Source organism: Thermobia domestica, chromosome 3 (genome assembly GCF_964235325.1).
Source record: "Thermobia domestica chromosome 3, izTheDome1.hap1.1, whole genome shotgun sequence".
In the NCBI taxonomy this organism is placed as follows: Eukaryota; Metazoa; Arthropoda; class Insecta; order Zygentoma; family Lepismatidae; genus Thermobia; species Thermobia domestica.
Window position 1 is genome coordinate 279,838,454 of NC_137456.1, and position 22,277 is coordinate 279,860,730.

Consider the following 22,277-nt stretch of genomic DNA (forward strand, 5'->3'; position numbering starts at 1 on the left):
ACAAAAGCCACAGAGCGAATGCGACGAAGATCACAACTTTCGTCTTCAGAAGTGCTGGTAGAGCTGCAAACTGAAGCAAGTACTTCACAGCATCAATTTTTAGGAAATGAGGCTAACAAGGCAAGCTTCATAGCGCTTCTAGGATCACAATTAAAAGAAAATGGAATTACTGTGATCAACGCTTCGGGTGATGCTGACCGTCTCATAGTAGTTACTGCTATCGAACTGGGAAAAAGTGAGGAAAACCCTGTCATTGTGGGCACAGACACCGACTTGCTAGTACTTCTTACGGCACTTGCACCAACAAATAATAACATTCGGTTGCTTATACCGGGCTCGAAGTCGCACCCCCCAAAATTGTTCGAGTCTACGAAATTGCAGCTGGCCCTGGGTGACATGTATAATCATATGCTTTTTCTTCACGCAATATCTGGCTGTGACACCACATCGGCACCTTTCAAAAGAGGAAAAATACTCGCCTTTAAGACACTGGAAGCATCTCCAAACCTTCGCAAGAAAGTGGACATTTTTAATAAGGAGAATGCAGCAGTTGATGAGATCGTGACGGCTGGTGAAGAATTTCTTGTCGCTATGTACGGTGGAAAAATTTCCGATGGGCTTAACAAAACTCGATATAAGTGCTACGTCAGGACTGTTGCTAAACAGAAAATAGGTGCAACATTCGATTTAGCAACCCTTCCTCCAACATCAGCAGCAGCGAAGCAACATTGCTTAAGAGTGTATCATCAGGTTCAGGAGTGGCGTGGTGTGTCCCTTCCTCCAGTCGAATGGGGCTGGAAGAAAAACAGTAATGGTGAGTTAATACCTGTACCTAACACTCAACCTCCAGCTCCAGATATGCTGATAAACCTTGTAAGCTGCAATTGCCACGTAGGGTGTGAAAAATATTGTGGTTGTCGAAAAGATAGACTTCGATGCTCACCAATTTGCAGCAACTGTGCAATTGAGGGATGTACAAATCAAGAGGATACTGCAGATTCAATGATCTATAAAGAACATGAAGACCTGACCGATAACGAAATGCCGAACCTGATATCAACCGCAAGCAAGCGACGTGGATGCTCTAAATCCGTAGGTTCCTTCAAAAGAAAATGCTCGAAGTAAAATATTTGGAAGTATTGCCCATCTGGAAGTTGTTTTGTTACATTCTTGTGCAGCAACTAAGGCTAAGCAAGTGACACTGCGTTTACTGCGCGTTCTATTAAACCATTCAGACTTGAGTTTTTGGAGAAAACTAGGATATATTCTTGTGTATTTTTGTGTGCTCTACAACATTTGCTTCATTACGTTTTTTGATAAAACGGACGGAAAAGAGCGAAAATCGAGTTGTATTGAAAATATGTATCGAAAAATTTTCGCAGTTGTAATTTTTATATACTTTGTTTACATAGATTTCCAATTAAAGGTTTAAATGTTATTTTCAGTGAATAGTCTGGAGTGTCTGCGATAACCTCGCGCAAACCGCACATCAATATCTCTCTTGTGTCCGATGTTATGGCCTTCAAAAGGAACCTAAGTAAAAAAATTTTCAATGGCGGCCATTTTCCAAGATGGCGGCATGTTGCCCAGGTGGGATTTTTTGGGATTTTGAGTATGTTAATCAGGGGTATCCAAAGAACACATCCACCAATTTTCAGCTTGTTATACTATTTTTCCGCACTTCGAACTAATTTTCCTATACTATGTACGGTTTTAGGAATGGAGAGAAAAACTGTAAGAAGCAGACTTACTTTTAAAAAATAAATTCATAACTATTTATAGATGCGCTTGGAATGATATTAATGTTTGATGATTGTTGGCAAGAAACTGTAAGGCACAGTCATCGAAAAAGTTAGGATTACTTGGATATTCCCAGGATTCAGTTAACAAGTATCTTCTAGAAATGACGTAATGGATATGGGTGTTGCAGTGTCAAATGTGTCTATGTGTGTTAGATTTTTGAGTTTAGCATTCTTTCGTTTGCAAGACTATATGACACATGGACTACAGTTTAGCATTAAATCTAAATAACTTGAGCTCCCGCCGAGAATCAGACCCGGATCTCCCGCGTCAAAATGTGTGTGTGTCATATCTATTTATCTATCTATCTATCTATATCTATATCTATCTATCTATCTATCTATCTATCTATATATATGTATGTATGTATATATGTGTGTGTGTGTGAGTGTGTGGATGGGTAGGTATTTGTGAGGGTGTTAGTGATGTAGATGGGGGGGCGTGTAGTTTAATATATTTATACATATGTACGTGTGTATGCGTGCATGGAAGTGGGGTCGTAAGTGTATATGTTTATGTGTAGATGTGTGTGTGTCAGAGTAATACCCGTCTGCCTCTTAATTGGGATGTCTCTTAGGTTTAATTGGCATTGCCTCTGTAAGACATCCCACGCACCCAATCTAATGCCACCCAAGAAAAAAAAAGATCAATATGTAAAGTGCCGATTTTGAAAAAAAAATACGTAACTACATCCGACCGTCTGTCCAGCGGCCCAAACGCCCTCCTTCCACTGCCTGTTCCCCTGTCTGTTAATCCAGCCACCATCAATCTTCACCTTTGACCCTTTGAAGTCTCTGAAGATTGATGGTACACTATCTCCACCCACCCATTAATCCGACCACCCCATTTAATCAAAGCTACGTAACCTAAAATCAGTTCTGCATACCCCTAGTGATCTGAAAATTTGAAAAGAAATAGATTTAACTCGCCAAATATTGAGAACTATTAAACACATTTATAATGAGAAACAAATAGAAACAATAGGAATCTATTCTTACATCAAACCATACATAATATATAGTATACATGTAAAAATTAACAATTGCTTCCTTATTTATGTGTTATATATTATTTTATTAACTGCAAAGTAAGGTCACCAACTACAAACTACCATCAGAAGGGCCAAAGAACTAATGCAGATTATAATTGAAAGCGTTGAAAGAAAACCAAGAGAAAAAGATAAATTTATTTTTTCACGAACAAATCTTTTTCAAACCAGGATAGTAAATCACTGAATGTTTTAAAGGATTTGTAGTTCAACGTATGGACAATCCACTCTATTCACTATGATTATAATCTATTTACTAACATAGACTGAAATTTTGAGGAATTCAGACATTATAAGTACAAAGAGTAGTTTTCTGCAGGCCAGGTAAAGTTATTAAACAATAATGCCCTAAAAACTATATCTGTAGATTATTCCCTTTGTTTTGGCACTTCTCAACCTCTTTCGTACTCTCAATACCTCTTTCGGTTAAATTATTTTTTTAATATTAACTAATTTTATTTGTTTGAATTTTACGTTTCACATCTATAACCTTAGGAACAAAGATGATGGTGAGAAATTATGATTATGATAATAAAATCAATATTAACATTTTATAAAACTGAACCCATGACATCTTAGCCTTTTACCACAGAACACTTAAGTATGTAGGCCTACCTAGTACAAAGTATTCAGTAGCATTAGTTAACATATGGACTTATATGCTAAACTATATATTTTAAGAAAAAAAAGAAAAGAAAAAGAGTGAGTGTCAGCTCGGGGTAAGGTTCGTCATCTCTGTAATATTACGAAGTTTACTAAATTTTGTTACTACATCAACCACCACTGAATTTTGTATATTATGGTTGATTATTATTACTGATGAATAATCTTATTTATGTTTATATACTAATTAGACATTGTCTATTGCTTGTAAGGTTTAACGGCAATAGAATATTTTATTATATTCTCTTTTATATCTAAATTCAGTACTGAATGTTTGTATTATTCAAAGAATACTTATGTTTAACTGAAGTGGCTCACAGAATGTACTCTGTATTATACGTTTATTCAGTGGAAATAGTACATCGAAAAGTTCTACGATGGAATGAACTGAAAGAGGAAGATAAGATTGCTCAGGATGAGAAAGAAGATTGTATACTGCGCGCTGAATTTGTCAAGACCATAAACAAACAGAAAAAAAGGAGGTATTGATATCGTTCCAACAAAACTTATCAAGGACACAGGTTGTCAAATACATAATGATCTGTTTCGCCAGGTGCAAAAGGATCTATGCCATAGAACAACTTCTGGAAGACTTTAAAAAGTGTCTTACTGTATCATTACGCAAAACAGCGTCTGGCGTCAAATGTGAACGATATAGAACTATAAGTTCAGTAACGTGACGAAAATACTAACGGCCAAAGTTCTATGGACAACTGAAAGAAAGCTGTAATCTATCATTCAGATGATCAGTTTGAATTCAGAAGAGGAAGGGGAAACGCGAAGAAGTATTGGGTTTGCATTTAATCTTGAAGAACAGGATACGAAAGATAAATATACGTATATTGCCTGTGTCGATGTGGAAAAGTCACTTGGTAGAGTTGATTGGAAAATAATGTTTAGAATACTGAAAAGGTTGAGCGTAAATTATAGAAATAGGCGGGTAATACAACGGTTGTACAGAGATGAAACCACTATGATAAGATGTGGCGAATATATTGTGGAAGATGCTATCAAGTAAGGTGTAAGGCATCCTGCGAGGTTCCCGGTAAGGTGTAAGCAAGGTTCTTTATCACCTATTCTATTTAATGGATATATTCAATAGAATAGACAAATTACGAGAGAAAATAAGTAAAAAAAAATTAATTAAATAAAATAAAGGAGTGAGAATACAGTAAGAAAGTGGATTTCTTTGGAAGTGCCAGTGACATGGCTGTGTTAACAGAACATAAACAAGAGTAGGAAGTCATGCTTAATATGATTGGTTGAAATACTCAAAAATTATAATATGAAGATCAATTGCTCTAAGACAGCTAAGACAAAGATAATGGTAGCAAGCAAGAGCAAAACAAAGTTAAGATGTTTGTTGAGAAGTTGGAGAATGTGTCAGCTTTCACGTGCCTTGGTTGTAACATAACACCAGATGTAAAAGGTAAAAGTTGTTAGTAAAATAAATCAAGCTAAATCCACCTTTAACAGTAAACATAATATTTTTATTTTCTGTAATATTGATACGAGAATTCACAAGAGCTAGCTAACTACCTTTATTTTTAAATGGTAGCGAGACCTGGATGCTCGGCCAAATAGATAAGAAACGCATAACAGCCTTTAAAATGTGGTGCTACACACTGTTCGAAGTGGGAAAAAAGCAGAGGCGGTATGTTTTATTATGATTTTGGCTCAACATACCTGTTATTTAAATATTGTCTTGATCACTGAAAAACCAGAGACGGTATGTCCTCATTACTGAAAAACCAGAGGCGGTATGGCATACCACCGCATACCGTCTCACTTCGACCACTGGTGCTACAGACTTGTTTTGAAAAATCCAAGAGTGGACAAAGTAACAAATCAGAAAATATTGAAAAGGATTAGATACGAGAAAAGACGGATATCTGGTGTGAAGACATCTTACGTCATGATGACTAGTTAAGAGGTTGCTAGAAGGATTTAGAGAGGGAGAGAATCCTAGGGTAAGACCTAGATTATAGTACATACACCAGATAATTAAAGATACCGGTTGCAAAAGCTACGAAACACTAACAAAAGACACACTGACAGAGGCTTCCAAATGACCGTGTATTATGGACTGGTTCACACCAATCATATGACTAAATACAAAAGAAGGAGATTCCGTTTAATATACTACCCAAGATATTTTCCATGGGACGAGTTGTGCTGCAGAAAGAAAATAGAATAAAAATTTTTAGTTGATAGATGCAAGTGAATAAATTTGGGAGGAAAGTTAGGAAGTGGAAGAAAATAGAAGGATCTGAGGAAATAATGTCATTAATTTGAACACACATGGACCGAGATTAAAGTACAATACTTTAAGCCAGAAGAGAATTTTATACAACCGAGATGCTATTCTCACAATTATGTGGAAGAAAACTAGAACTAAAAATATAAAGCAAAATTTTATAAGAACTAAAACTATAAAACCCATAATGTTCCTTTTGTTTCCCTATAGCTAATCCAATTTAAAGTATGAGAACATAGTTTATGATCAATCCAAAAATTCCAAACGAGATTAGTTCTTTGCATTAGTTTTGTTATAAATCATATTTACTACTCACCCAAACATGGAAACGACGGCGATATATCTGTTTTAAAGATGGTGAAAAAAAAACGTGAGTACTTCACTGCTTACAAACGTCATGACTCAACACACACATATGCATATATACATATGTGCCGCCCGATTGCACATATGTATACATACATATGCTCATTGCACCGCCGATTGTCATGGATTCCCTGCCAAGAGGTGATCAAGATGCCAGAAGAGACGATAGTCGAATACAGTAGAGCAGTAAAATATGATTGGCGAGGAAGAATTTCATACTTCAACTTATAGAGAGTCTGTACCATCCTTCGAGCGTAACATGGAAGTTCATTTACGTGAAATAAAAAGATATGATGTTTGTCACTTTTTGCTGGATGGTTGTGGACAATTTTTCGGTGATTTGATGGAGTTCTCCACTATAATGTTTAGCAATGACGGTTTCAAATTGATGGAGAAAAACATGATGCGGACTGAGAGGTGAGTTTGGACGTTGATCACGATCCAACCAGTTCTGACCGTCTGTGGTTGTCGCAGCAGGGCCATTTTTCATCCAATTGACACTCTGATGTAGCAAACCTTCCCGGTTATTAAGTACACTCAGAGAACTGCACACTACCAGATGAGGATCCTTGTCGCCCAGTGTCGACTCATGTGACACCCACTCCAACTTTTTCACCTTACCGATTACAGGAAGCCACCGAAAGTCACTGGTAAGAGTCTACGTCCAACTCGTCTGCAATGATACGAATACTTTTTCCAGGGTTTGCTTCCACAATATTGCTGAGGAACTCACCAGATATCCCTTTTGTTGATTGCTGTAGTTCTCATTTATCAATCCCTTGTCACAGGCAAGAAAATGCACTGTTGATGTTTTTCGCGACTAGATAGTAGAATGTCTCACGTCAGTTTAAGCTCGTAAAGAGTAAGCACTCACAAGTGTGTGGTCTCCGACCCTGTTGAACAATACACTTCATCTTGACTGACTGGGCACCTCAGTTTGTTTCGTGAACATCTACTGAGTTTGTGACGTCGTACGCGTGATTTCGGCTCATCCATTGGCTGCATTATAGAGAGTGGTTTCCTTGCAAACATAAGAGCAGACATTCCGATCGTACAACCGAAAATATATTGTATTTCATTTATTCTTTTTTTTAAATGTTTTCTATTTTTCTTGGAAAGTGGTTAAATTCTTTCCAAACCCCTATACTATGTAGAATCAGTGATTTTAATAAAGTCCCAGGTTCGATTCCCGGTTGGAGATCATGTGGTTCGGATCACACACTCTAGATTCATGTCTCATATAGCTTCGATGCTGAGAGGGACGCTAAATCTAAACTAAACCAATTAATAGCATAGCTAAATGAATAATAACCACTACTATTTTTTCTTTCTATTATTTCAACTCAGGAAGTATTATGGCCGATTAGACGGATTTCAGTTGGTTGGTGTGTGGTGAGCCCTTCAAATTACTTCGTTGTTGTCTCGTTCTGTATAGACTGGAGTTCGTTTCCTTTTAATCCAATGGTCCCGATTGTCTCACGATGGTGAGACAACAAAAGAATGCTATGCATTCGTCAGGAATCGAGCTCGATACCATAGTTCATGAAAGACATTGCAAGAAGGTACTGTGGTTCGGTGGGAACATATCAAATTAGTAAACCGTTAATAGAAAGAAACATAAAGCGCTGCGATCCTCGAGAATATGAGCAACATTTTAAAAATATACATAAACATTACACTCCTTGTAATCGAAACCAAGATTTTACTGTTAATGGAAGTAGAAGGAATGTCTATAATTAAACAAAGATAAAGAAAAAGCTTACTTTCTTGAGAGGGAAGAGATACATCTTGCTCTTCTTTATGTTGAATTTCAAGATAGTTCGCAAGATTAAGGTGATTCAACCATAGTTTCTTCTCTGAAGACATCTAAAACCTGAAAAGAATGAAGAATATTAAAGTTTTGTTCACTTTATTCAATGATATTTAAGAAGTTATACGTTCTCTGTAAGAGATTTCTTACCTTGTTTACTACAGTAAAACCTGGCTTCAACGGACCCTTTATTGGACGGAAAACTGTCTTAAACGGAAATATTTCACAGTCTCATGAATTTTGGACTAAAAAAGGCCTAAAAATCCCTTCATTAAGTGAAAACTGTGTTATGTGGACAACGGAAGGTAAAATAAACCTTTAACGGAAAATTCTGGGTTCCGGACTGCAGCGTTTAGAAAATTTTTAGATATCCTGTGAGGGGCAAACATATACATTATAGGGCCTACTATCTGCAATAAATTCTTCGTTCCTTTGTTAAATCTTTCTGAACAATTTTCCTTACGGCAATTTCCCTTGCTGATTTACTAAAGTGTAGTATCTGAGGCTAAAGTGTGTGCGGAAAATGGAGCAGCCAAGCAGCAATATATACAAAAATCCCTACTTAACTATTGGAAAAAAATATAGGTAACGTGTGCATAGCATATATTAGGCTTATTTGAAGATTTTGCGTATTAATTTGTAGAAGAAAGAAGTACTGTAATTGAACAACGTACGTACAGCAATATATTTTCCCAGTTTGTCCGTTATAAGCATATATTTTTAAGGAAAATTCTACTTCCATTAAGCCGAAACCTGATTTTAACGGAATTTTTTACGAGTCTCGCTCGATTCCACAAAAGACAAGTTTCACTTGCTCTTTTTATCTTGTCAGTCAAAATCATGGATCATAGAATTCAATAAATGCATAACTAATAAAAATAACAACAGAAGTAAACTATAAATAATTAAAAGACCGTCTCCAAGAAACAACGCGTGTAGTTAGTTCAAAGCATTGAGTTCACTCCTCCTTCCACTCCAGTACAGAAACGGTTCCTTTTTCCATCCAAACAACTTGAATACAGTGACACCTGTCAAATTGGGTTTTACAGAGCAAGAAAACTGTACGCAACGTGAATCAATCTCTCACTTATGTAGCAGAGTGAAGGTCTTGTAGTAGGCAAAATGCCGATAAGAAGATACGTCATGGCTCTGACCCATGGAAACTTTAACATATCTTTCATAGAAGAACAGTGTCAAAATAATGGCTTTGTCATGAGACAGGCCACTGTTAGTGATTTAATTAAACGTTATGCACAGCATTCTTCTCTACAACTCTTATTACCAAAGGAATTGCATCCAAAGGGGACATCAATGGAACTTACAAGATTTGTGCTAAAGAAGATCTGAGATATGGCTGCCTATGAGAATCCACTACCTCAGCATGTTACGGTCAAACGGTTACATGTGGCCTACGTGCAATCCATCACAAATTGAGGCTGTAAACTGTCCGCAAGGGCAGCTGCATGCGTTAGCATTATGGAGCAAAAGAGCAAGGGCAGAAGGATGTACGAGCGCCACCTATTTAGTACCACTGGAAGTTTGTTGTGACAATGCAGGAAGCTTAAATTTACCTAAAGGTCAAGGGCTCATGGAAAAGGTCGGCCATCACCTACAGAGCTGTTCGTCAAAAAGGTCTATGTAACTTGGTACATCAATTCAAAGTTTCTCGAAAGGTTTTATGACTTTTGCTTTCTCCTGCTATAGAGGAAAGATCGAAACAGAAGTCAAAATTAATGCTGCTTATTCACAACATGTTCTATCCTCAATTTATACAAATGAAATACGACATTGTATGGCTACGACATCCATTGTACGGAACTGCACCAGGACCATTGCCACCGGCAAAGGAAGGGTGAACGCTAAGTAAAAGCAACACTGCCATCACCATCTGCTTTCCCATTCATCTCATCTAAGTATTGCCCAAGTTCAGCAATGATTATACAGAAATCGATACATCAGAGAGATTAGGGCGTTGGACTGTGCTACTGGACAGTTCTAAGGAAGCTTTTACTGGTGAAAGCAAGGTGTGTGTAAAATTGACTAACAGCTTTTAACTCGTGTCTTCTGAATTATTTCTTTTGATTGCCTAACAATTACCACCAAATAAGATGAATTCACATCTTTCGGGTAAGTGAAAGAGATTCAACTAACTCTTGACTTTGGGAAAGTCATTTCGAAGGAATTTGTGAGAGTTTGGAACTGCGATAAATTTGAACTTTCTCAGCGAGTTTCCTTAAGCACAATTGAAACGATTATATGTATATAATTTTTGACTCTTCAACAAACTTGTTTCTTGTTCTGAAAATAAACAGAAAGATGCTACAGTAACTTAATGTTTAGTTCTATCATTATACTTACTAACATCCATAGCATTTAAAGCAGGCGTCGACAGCAGTTGTAACGTAGAAGCTGGTTGCAAAATCCACAACTGTAACATCCATCAGTAACAGCGATACTTCATTGCAGGTATTGGATATTTCAGTTCTTTGAACATGTAACGTTAGAATCTTCTGCTAATTGCATGTAATATTGAGCATGATAATCTCAAATGCACTATAAAGAGTTAATACCAAAGTCTTGAAGAGGTTAAAGAGTGTTGAACAGTCAATCATAAGCGCTGAAACATTACAGAATCTTTCCTAAAATAATCACGGGAGGTTGTTCGATGTTTCGACAATCATTTACTAAGCGTTGAGAAGCAACTTTGTACTCTAGATTCTTCTTTGGATGAACACTGCCAGTTACAATTTGAATTTCTTTATTTATTCACAATTTAAACCTCAATAGTTTTTGAGTTTTCGTGTATACTTCTCACATGCAACTAGTCATAAAATATTTTGTACAAAATGTTGTCTTGGTGTAAGTGTATTATGAAGTTTTCGAAGTATTCCATCTCATATCGGGACTTTCTGCCCATGTAGTTTATAATTTATTGAGTATATATTTTTCCATCTTCAACAACGTTATGTCCATGGAAAAAAGGAGAAAAATATTGTGTTGATGAAGGTTGCATACAATCGTATATTCTTTCAACTTCATCTTTTCTAGATTCTCCTGGTCGTTTATTTGTATTGACTTGTTCTTCACTTTGCATTGACATTTATTGAGTCTTGGTGTGTGATAGATATTATCAATTTACACAGTTTTAGTTTCTTTTATATTTAAAACCTGGTAAGTCCCTTTGAAATTAGAAGAGCAACTGTTTTTGCAAATGCAATGGTTTTATATTGAATGTTTCTTCTCAAATTTTAGTTCCGTTACAATCTTCTGATAAATGGATCACAAAAATTATGGAACCCGTCCTAAAATTAACTTTCTTTTAAAGCATATTAGAAGTACATAAGATCAGTGCATTCAAAGCAAGGAGTTATCGTATCTGTTTCATAGATGTGTTACTCATGATCATGTCGAAGCTATCTGCTTTATCGAACTGTATTTTTCAGTATATTTTACTAATTTCTTCCTAGAATATGAAGTTAGACGGTATATTATTCTCTTAATCATCCAATCCAAGCATTTCTTGGAGATGTAATTAAGGACTATATGTACACATTTTCCCTCTGCATCACAAGTTATCTCTGTGGGTGTTGTACTCATGGCAAAAAGAATATCAGTTCTTTTCTTTAATTCCATTCTGCGAAGAATATATCTAAGGTAAGTTTAGATCATTACTCCTTCTAAACACGTGTAACTCCTTCTTCCATCGTTTTGATTCCTTAAGGAGTATTTTTGGATTCAAAGGAAGACCTTTGATTGGTAGATCTGACGAATGAAAATCTGCCTGTAAAGACAAAACACTTCTTAAGATATTAGATATTTCAATTATATTGTCTATTAATCAACGTACCATCATCTTATTTTCGAAGAAACTGATTACTAACTGAGAATTGTGCTTTGCTTTATTGTACTTATGACTGCATATCTCATCAATAAGTATAAAACATCAATATGATTTAGTCGATGAGTATGCAACAGAGATATCTTGCTAATGGAGAATATCTTTTGACGAGAAAATACACTTGTTGCTAATGTTGGAGCAAGCTTTCATAAATTCAAGTGCTTAAAATTTATTAATATCTGAACAAATTATTATTTCGTATATTCATAATTTCAGGCTAAGAATCTAATGAAAACAAACAAACAGCAAATAATTACATTTAGTAGTTAATATTGTGCGAACTCTCTGAAACTCTCTGACAGGAAGACAGAACGCACTAAATCGCCCAATACATCAAAGTCTTATCTGTTCTTAAATACTGTATTTTCCGCTTTCGCTTTCAACTATTATAATCAGAAATACATTCCCCTCTTAGGGAGCTGCTATTAATATTTGTAATTGCTATTTTGTTTATTATTCTTGTATATCTTATGTATTCTTAATTAATATAGATTTAGACAGAAATCCCGGCCGGGTAAATTAATTATTACAGTATATATAATCTACAGTATATTAATTCTTATCTTTAATATAATTTTGTTTAGCTTAATTGTTAACTAACAGCAATTTTCCTTCTTTACGAAACAGTTTTTTTTTAAACAGCTCACTTAGGGGAGAGCCAGTTACGAACGCTAATCTTGCTTTTTTTTATAATTTTTTTCCGTTAATTTAAAATATTTTAAACCAAGCGTCTGGCTGGTGACCGTTGGCTGTGGTTACTATATAAGAGCAAAAGAATCATAGGTGGGGGAGGATTAGACTAATCTGATGTTTTCGTTAAAACAGCGATTTTTTAGTATTCTTCTGCCAATTTGGGGGGGATATGCGCGATAAATGGTTCTTTCCTACAAAGGGCTGGATAAAATGATCCGAGACATTTTTTTCCTCTTACAGTTAGTATGAATAAAGATTTACTATAGGTTAATCCTTGGGCATTTTCCTTTTTATTTTCCCATAAAGGTTATTAGAACTTTTTTTTTTTTTTTTTTTTTTTTTAGTGTTTTGAAGCTTTGTTTAAACCCTATGCATCTAGACCAATCTGAGTACATTGCTTAGAGAAATATACTTTGGGGGCTCGTTTTCGTTTATTTATTTATTTATTTATTTATTTATTTATTTATTTATTTATTTATTTTGTTAATCAACTATGCTATTCCTCCTGACTGCACACAGATGTTAAATGAGCCACTTATACTCTGTGGACACAAGATATGTTCTTCGGAATGGGGGACGAACTTGGAGGTGGCAGAAATAAACTCTGAATAATTCAAGTACAGTAATTAATTGTAAACAAATATAACTTTAGTTTCATAAGTTAATTTTATAATTTAAAACCTCTGTTTGTTGGGGAAAAGTTTCTTCTAGTTACGCCACCCAGAGTTATAATTGCCCCAGCACACATTACGGAAGAAATAGAAAAAATAATCGTGCAAAAATAAAATAATTGTTCCTTCCATCAATGTACGTATTCGTTCCCTGGCTACTTTGTACTCTATACAGATAGATCTGCCTGTATGAGTCATGTGAACAAAATCTCTATAGAACTATAGCAAGAGCTATAATTTTCTTAACAACTGTTTGAGACTACAGTAGCTGAATGACCCTTTAGTGCAATTGAAATCTGAGCAGAGAATTCGATTAGATAATGTCATTTGTGAATTGCAATAGATCTTTTCGCTTTTGTTTTACAAAATGTATTTGATGAAGTTATTGGAGTGTAAAACACCGAGGGAAGGAAACTATAAAATAATATAATGAAAACATTACTAAAATTACCAGATTACAGTCAGACGAAAAAATGTGTATGGGTGATTGCTTATTCCAGGGATAGCATATGCCAGGAACACCGCACCTGCAGCCCTCCTGAATTTCTTTTGGAAAAATGACTTCACTGGAAGAAGAAAATGTTGCCAGAGTGATTTGCATCCCATGAAATAATTTCGTACACGAATAAAACAAGTTAGCGGGAACATCATTTATGTTTTCCGTGTATAAAAGTAATTTTTATGTTCAATATTTGAAACTATTTGCCCTGCTGCATATAAATAAAGGTGACAAGCAAATACTCCAGTACACTTATAACGCATCCACTGTTTCTACATTCAGATGCTCTTCATTACTAGAATTTGATTTTGTTTATGAATAGGTCGATGATTGTACCGAAAGACATGAGCCTTGATGTAGCAAAAGACCATGGGCGGAGTTATGGGGGCATGGGGGAAATTGCCTCCCACCTTTTTGGGAAAAAATAAAAATGCCACCTATAAGATGGCCACCTACCAAGACCTCCGAGACCGACCAAAAAATCTGCGCCCCACTGCCCTTCCAGCAGACAATTCCTAGCTCCGGCTATGCAAAAGACAATACTTTGGATATAATGATCACCATTTTTTGCAATGATCTCTTCAATATAGCTAGTTTTGGAACCAAGGTGTCTAATTGCATATTAATTGTATGTTCTTTCAGCAAATGGTCTATTAAAACTATGAAATGCGCCGGAGTTCCTTTGTATTACCCTAAATGCTCTCAATAGTGTCAAATAGTTTCCTTTCGAATGCGATTCAGGGTAATGAAACGTAACCTAAATGGTATGTTATAGAGTTATAGTGAGTATAGGCTCATAAAACATTTAACATAAAACATAAACAGGATTTACTTAAAGATTTAACAGGCTTGACAGCCGTATGCCAAAAGTAACACATAATCTACTAGGGGATCTCATTTGATGTTATAGAATTTTAAATAAAACATGAACACATTATTTTTTGAAAGGCACTGCAGACTAAAGCTAAGGTATAGAGCTGTGAATTACTTTGGGTATGAGCTTTTAAAGTGTTCCTAAGTCTCGGTTTAGCACATCATCTTGCTTTGCAAGTGAAGATCTATTATCCCGCTGGTCGATCAGCTAATGTGGATCCATCGAAATCTGGTTCTCCAACCCCTTTCTCTGGTTGCTAGTTTTGTTCTCGGTTCGTTTTTCGGGCCCCACCTTCGATCTCTTCCAATTGCAAATATGGAAATTGGTACTTAGTGTAACATCTACAATTATGACGAAGATAGCCGTCATCTCGGGTGTCCATGAAGGTTGTGAACCTCAGACACGTACGTCTTCTTGAAACCTTCTTTGATGCCATCGAACCACATCGTGGAATCTTGATGTAGCTAAAAGGCGGAATGAAACTCTTGACGGTGACCAAAATTACGGAAGAGTCTGTGAACTTTTTTCGTCCTCATTAAAAACAACTAGGAAGTTTTAATTTTACTCTATCAGCAATCCATTGTATTTTCACAAGCTGACACATGGGGAAGCAAAATACTGGCAAAGGGGTGTAATGACAGGAGATAATAAGGAATTGCTGTAAAAGACAAAAGTAGCGGATGTCGGCTGAGTTTATTGTACAGAAAAAATTAATTAAAAAAAAAAGTTACAAAAGCGCTCAAGAGAGCTTGAGACCACATCAATAATGTGCCTATATATATAATTAACGATAATTCCTTGAATTGACATCAACGGGGATCGAACCCATGGATTTTTCGAACACAATCATCAACAGTAGGGAACAGGAAAAAGTTACATGGAGTTAGATCATATGATTAGGAGCAATGGTGTTCGACGGTGATGTTGTCTTTCTGCAAGAAGCTAAACACCATCCCTTAAGTGTGACACAGACCGCTGTCATAGTGCAAATGCTGCTATCCAAATACCCATTTATCCGGACGTTTACGTCGAACGGAATCGCTTAATCGTCATAACACAGCTGCGTAAATCTCCTTATTGACAGTTTGGCCACATAGAACAAATTTACGATGTGCGATCCCGAATATGCCAATAAAATACAACACAGTAGTATTTTCAGCAGGATTAAGCTTGTCTAGCCTTTTAGGATGATTTCAATGGGATGACATTAGCTCTGTTTTTGTACCCGTAAACCCATCATTCATTTTGTATGACGATACTGCCCAGAATTTTCGGATCATTGGCAGCTGTTTTCTTCAATCCGCTGCTGATGGTGCCATGAGCGTTCTTCTGGAACTATGTGAGTATCCTCGAGAAGAATTTCGCTAATACACGCCTAGATCTTCATGTATGATTTGGTAAAATTTGGAGTCAATTGAAATATTTAACGCCTCCGTAGTTTCACGGACAGTCAGTCTATGATGGAATTTCTCGGACCGAAAGTGCGTACACTAAACGTAGTCACAAAGCTCTACACTGATTCGAATCCCATCAAATTGTCAGTATATGTCTCATATAGACTCAATGCTGAAAAGAGGCACTAAAAATAAATTCTACTATGGACAATTATGCTAACTGAAATTTTGTATTCATGTTTTCGACATACTAATGTGAACGTGATGCCTTTAATATTTTTCTCTAGTGACATCCCTCACTGATAACCTGTAAATAAAGATCAATAGAAGAAACACACTTATTTTATTCTACTTGATAAGGAGCTTACCAAACCTGCCTACACAGCACACGTGACCCACTCGGATCAAGACAGATTCTTTCGCCAGTTGAAGGAATAACATTCCTTAAATATGTAGGGTCACACTGTGACATCAGGGAAACAGTCTGGAAATAAAATGAAATAAATAATAATTGGCATGCAGTTTAAAGTAATTTATTTATTTGTTTAAAAACTCCGAATAACACAGGGTGACCGAATTATAATTGAGAACTTTTAAATTACACATTATTACGCATTTATTACAGATTTATGACAATTATTACACATTTGAACAAACGGGTCTTTCGGTTAACTAAACTTTACGAAAGTAGTCGTAAGTTTGTAAATTTGTGTATATGGTGCAGACGGTGCTGGTGTACCTTAAGAAAAAGTACAATGTGCGTATACTATGAAGTGTTATGCAAATGCAATGGAAATTTCGCCTGGTTTTATAAGGATCGTTTGTCATCTACCATATTATACTGCAGTACGTCGGCTTAGCTGAGGGAAAGTTCTAACGCGACTTTTTGAACGTTGAACAATAATAGAAATTTTCTTGAAACAGAAGAATCGTCCTCTGGATGAGTTACTCAACAATGAGTGGTTATGAAAGGATTTATACAGATTTAACTAAACATATGAATGACTTTAATTTAAAATTACTAGAAGAAGACAATTTTCTTCCTGATTTATGCTCTGATACTAAGTCCCTTCGACAAAAAATGTTTTGTTTCAATCCCAATTTAAAACAAAAAGAATTACGCATTTTAATACATGCCAAACATTCAGTCAGCAAACTGAGACTTCATTTCCGGTAGATTTTGCAATAGAAGCTTTCGGTGCTTTAAAAATAAATTTTGTGTCTCGTTTTTCAAATTTTGATACAACTACAAACGACATTAAGATTTTTTCAAAATCCTTTTAACGCCGACATAGAGGTCCTTGCCCCAGAACTTCAATATATTGGAAATGATTGATTTGTAGTGTAGCGATACTTTTAAAGAAAAATATTTAAATTCCTCATTGGTGAAATTTTCTAAGAGTTTCCCACTCACACAGGTTGATCAGTTGCACAAATTTGCTCGAAGCATTCTTTCAACTTTCGGAACTGCTTATCTGTGTGGGAAAAAAAAAAAAATCCAAAATGAAATATACAAAAGGAAAAATATTTACAGATTCAAGTTAACTGATGAGCATTTGAAGTCACTGTTGGTAATTTCCACTAGTAAATTTCATCCACAAATGGACAATTGCCAACCGAAAATTACATAAATCTCATTAATCATAAGTATAATGTTTAATTTAATTATATGAATTACCTATGTATGTTACTTATTGTAAGTTTTAGAATAAATTTCATATCTTTAATTTCAGTTTAAATGTTGAATTTCATTATGTATATCAGTTAATGTATTTCTTAATTGATCGAATAAAATATCTGATTATTATTTTGTATGATTTACTTAGTAAATTTTACAATTCAATCAAAATAAACTGTGGCACCCCGGATTGATGGTGCTCGCAGGTCGGTGTTGACCTGTGGGCCGTAATTTGGAGATCCCTGGACTAGTAAGTGTTTTATATGAGATTGATTCTAAGTTGCACAAAAAACATCAACAAGAAATAATAATAATATTAATAATAATAATAATAATAATAATAATAATAATAATAATAATAATAATAATAATAATAATAATAATAATAATAATAATAATAATAATAATACGAGAGGAAATCACTTCATTGATTGAGTTGTATTTTATTCTTACTTTGATTTTTTAAATAGTTTGTTTATAAAACTGAAGACTATTCAAAGGAAGAATAGATCAGTCTCATTTGTTCCTCCTGGTGACAATAGTAAACAGGTAAATGGACTTGTATACTGCTGATAAAAATTGGTTATGTTCCTAGCAGAACTATAGGTATAATTTTCTTAATATTCACAAGTATTAATAATATTCTATAATAGACGTGGACTTTGGTGAAAGAAGCATACATTTCCATTTTAAAGACACGTTTTCAGGAACAACATAAACGCCATTGAAACAATCTTTCTATACCAACATGTTCTAACACGGAATTCCTTATTCTAGAGGTCGGGATCCCAAGGGACGAGAGAGAGGAATATATGGGGGTTGTGAAAGAAAATGAAAGAGAAAAATGTATTTTGCTGTATTATGTTTGTTGATAAATCAACAATGAAGAAATAATTTCACCGGCAACTAGAAATGGATTAGTTTCGTTGCATCAAAAGTTGCATCCGCATCGAACCCGAAGTTGCCCGAACCGAAAGTTAACCGAAAGTTGCATCATTGCAATCTGTCGCAAAACACTCGAAAACGAGTCCTACTTCTCGCTGCCCGTAGAGGCGAATTAGAGCGTATATTACGAAGTACAGGTAAATCTGTCATAGGCGTACGCAAGGGGGGCGGGGGTCGGGTTTTAATTCCACGTTGATATATATATTATTGAAAAGTAAAGGTCAGTCACGTTTGTACTGAAAGAATATGAGTTTAAGTATCTGAACCCCTTTTGTTAAAATTAAGTGTACGCTACTGAAATATAATTTTTTCAATGATTACTAGATCTTACACCTAATCCCCACCATAGCTGTATTATGTTCATCTTTCCAACTGTTAGATAAGGACCGTCTCCTTTAGCCTAGCCAGCATAATCGTAGGACGTAAAACTTAAAGATTTAATTTAATTTATGGTAGATAAGGACAATCATATCCAGTTTCAAATGAGAATTACCACCAAATTTTGCTATATCCATTATATATAAATGATTGATTTAGTAAATAATTATTTTAAAGCATTAGGGTTGTGAATCTGGAAACACTATAATCATCACTATTAATATATAACATGCTTACATGCAAATAAATTTTCATCAAATAGTTTAGGCCAATATACTGTATGTAAATTTTCATTCTTCCATTGGCCTATTGTTTTATAATAAGATTAAATTCAAACACCGTCGTAGATACTTAAGCTACAGACCCACTATTACGGTGTATTTATAAATAAATATTACCTATTGAAAATCACGCATACGGATTTTTTCCTCCAAAAATACAAATTCTCCACATTTTATCGTAAAGTTTGCAAATGAATTAATCAAAATATATGAATAAAAACGAAAGAAAAAATGAGAGAAATTACTATCAACTCACCTTGCGTCCATATCTTGCGGTAGTGTTCATGGTAATAGATTTTTAAACAATTACAACAAATAAAGTAAACTCAAAATTTTATAATTTAAACGAATTTCTATTGTTCCTTTCTATTGTTGAAATAATGCTCTGAGCAGCCAGTATCTCTCATATTTTTTTTATTTTAATTTTATTTATTTAATTTAGTTTAACATCTAATGATTATGCACCGAGGCTAAGGGAGACGGTTATAATGGAATGGATGATGATAATGGTGGAATAAAGGAAGTGGGAGGAAACTATAGAACCCCGATAAAGTCCTCTCACACGATGTTTGTTCCCCACAAAACTCACCTGGCGAGAGCTGGGATCAAACTAAAGATCCCATGCAATAGAGGTGAAAGTTCTACCACTGAGCCACAGTAGCCCAGTACTCTTAATGCTAAGAATACAGTGTTATTCCCAAAATGCTACTTGTGAGAGAAAGAGAATGGGGAAGAACTTTTATAAATACTTGTTAAATGGCTACAATACGATCGGAAAGTCTTGTCCCTCTTTTTTCATTTATAGGTATGTGTATTTTTATTCTTTTTTTTAGATGGCTCACACCTCCCCCTTTTCTTTGTATGTTTATGTGTATTTATTCTTCAATATCTTTTCAGATTGCTGACACAAGTACCTACAGTGTGGAATTATGTGTTCTGGCAAGTACATGTATGGGCAGAAAACGATACTGCTTTTTATAAGAAAAGGACGGTCGATCATCAACATGACAAGAAACATGTGAAGCAGTGACGGATTCTGTGGTGAGATTTCCCCCTCCCCAGTGGTGTTATTCTATTTTTAACAATATATATATATATATATATATATATATATATATATATATATATATATATATATATATATATATATATATATATATATATATATATTAATACACAATAACACACTGATCAAGGCTATGTGATAATATGTAAAAAAAAAAAACAGTATCACGTAACAGTTTCAACACAATAACTGTGTCTTCATCAGACTTCCACTCCTTCTGGCTGCTGGGAGTTGGTCATCATTTATATATACTGTCCGGAGATCAACTTTTAATTAGGCTCCGCCGCTTCATTAAAAAGTAACACTTGTGTGGCTTTCACTTTCACTTTTTAGCTGCACACGTGTCCAATTAAAAGTTTACTTTTTTCCGCTGGTTGGAAACCAGGGGAAAAAAGTAAAAAAAAAAAGTAAACTGTTAATTGGACACGTGTGCAGCTAAAAAGTGAAAGTGAAAGCCACACAAGTGTTACTTTTTAATGAAGCGGCGGAGCCTAATTAAAAGTTGATCTCCGGACAGTTATATAAATGATGACCAACTCCCAGCAGCCAGAAGGAGTGGAAGTCTGATAAAGACACAGTTATTGTGTTGAAACTGTTATGTGATACTGTTTTTTTTTTTCATATTATCACATAGCCTTGATCAGTGTGTTATTGTGTATTAGTACAAAATGGAAACAAGGCCTGATAGAATATATATATATATATATATATATATATATATATATATATATATATATATATATATATATATATACTAGCAGCGTTCACCCCGCTTCGCTGCGGTCACCCCGGAACGCAATAAACTTTGTTACTTAGATAATTTTTACTTTTTCGCTTTCAAGTGATATGATAAAAACCATAGAAGATTGCATTAAATGTTAACATTATATCGCCTGTCATTTATGTTAACCCGCCCCGCTTCGCTGCGGTCACCCCGGAAGTTTTCGCTTTCAAGTGATATGATAAAAACCATAGTAGATTGCAGTAAATGTTAACATTATATCGCCTGTCATTTATGTTAACCCGCCGAGTGACACGGTCATGCGGGTTGCATATAAATACGTTTATTTTTACCTATGATGAACTAACAAAGGATTTGTACGTTATGGACACTTGAATGGTCAATTATCTCAAGATACTGGTAATTAAAAATTAAAGTGATATGATAAAAACCATCTAGGGTCCAAATCCTAATAACCCCCCAAAAATAAAAGAAATTGGTTCAGCCGTATTAGCGTGATGAGGTAACAAAGGATTTGTGCGTTCTCTTTTATATATATAGATATTGTTACCATCTCAAGTCGCCGATAACCCTGATAGCCGGGTTTCGATTCTGTTGTGTGGAGTGGGAGCTAGGGGCGGTGACATAGTGACAGGAGACAGGGGAGAAAAATATCCTTTCGGGAACGATTTATTTAAAACTCTGCCTGGCTAAGCTGTGTTCCTGGCCCCTGTTGGCTGTAAGACCGCAGAGCAGCGAACAGAATTATAAAAGACAAAGCAAAGAGGGTCTTGTGCCATTCATGATGGCAGAATGGAATCCAGTTGTAAAGAAAGAACAAGAAAACCCTAAATATATAGATAATAAAATAATAAATCTCAATAGATATATGGTTTCGCCGCGTGGTGTATAGCCTAGCATGGGTTAGTACCATAGTTGGCCGCTAGGGCAATGGCAATGTTAGTTGTACTCTGCTTCCTGCCACGTGTCGACTCCTGCCCACGCGCTCCTTGAAAGGTGCTGGATTGACCTTGGCTATCTGCCCACACACTCCTTCAAGGTGAAATAGAGGTCGTAAAGACAATAGAAAGAAGCTAGATTGGCCTTGACTATCCGCCCACGCGTGGTGCAATATGGTGCAATAAGGTGAAATACGGGAAGTGGTGCAATCAGATGAAACACGGTGAAATCTGATGCAATAGCCACCGCCCCGAGAGTATAAAAGAGGTGAGTTC

The 22,277-nt window shown here is 35.4% G+C and overlaps 1 long non-coding RNA gene across 1 annotated transcript; it reads right to left on the reverse strand.

Moving 5' to 3' along the window:
* Positions 1-1,478: 1,478 nt before the first annotated feature.
* Positions 1,479-16,459, reverse strand: LOC145681670 (uncharacterized). Its single transcript, XR_014130857.1, has 3 exons — positions 16,342-16,459; positions 7,898-8,007; positions 1,479-2,696 (listed from the first exon to the last, which is right to left on the reverse strand). It is a non-coding gene; the product is annotated as an uncharacterized LOC145681670 (long non-coding RNA).
* Positions 16,460-22,277: the final 5,818 nt, after the last annotated feature.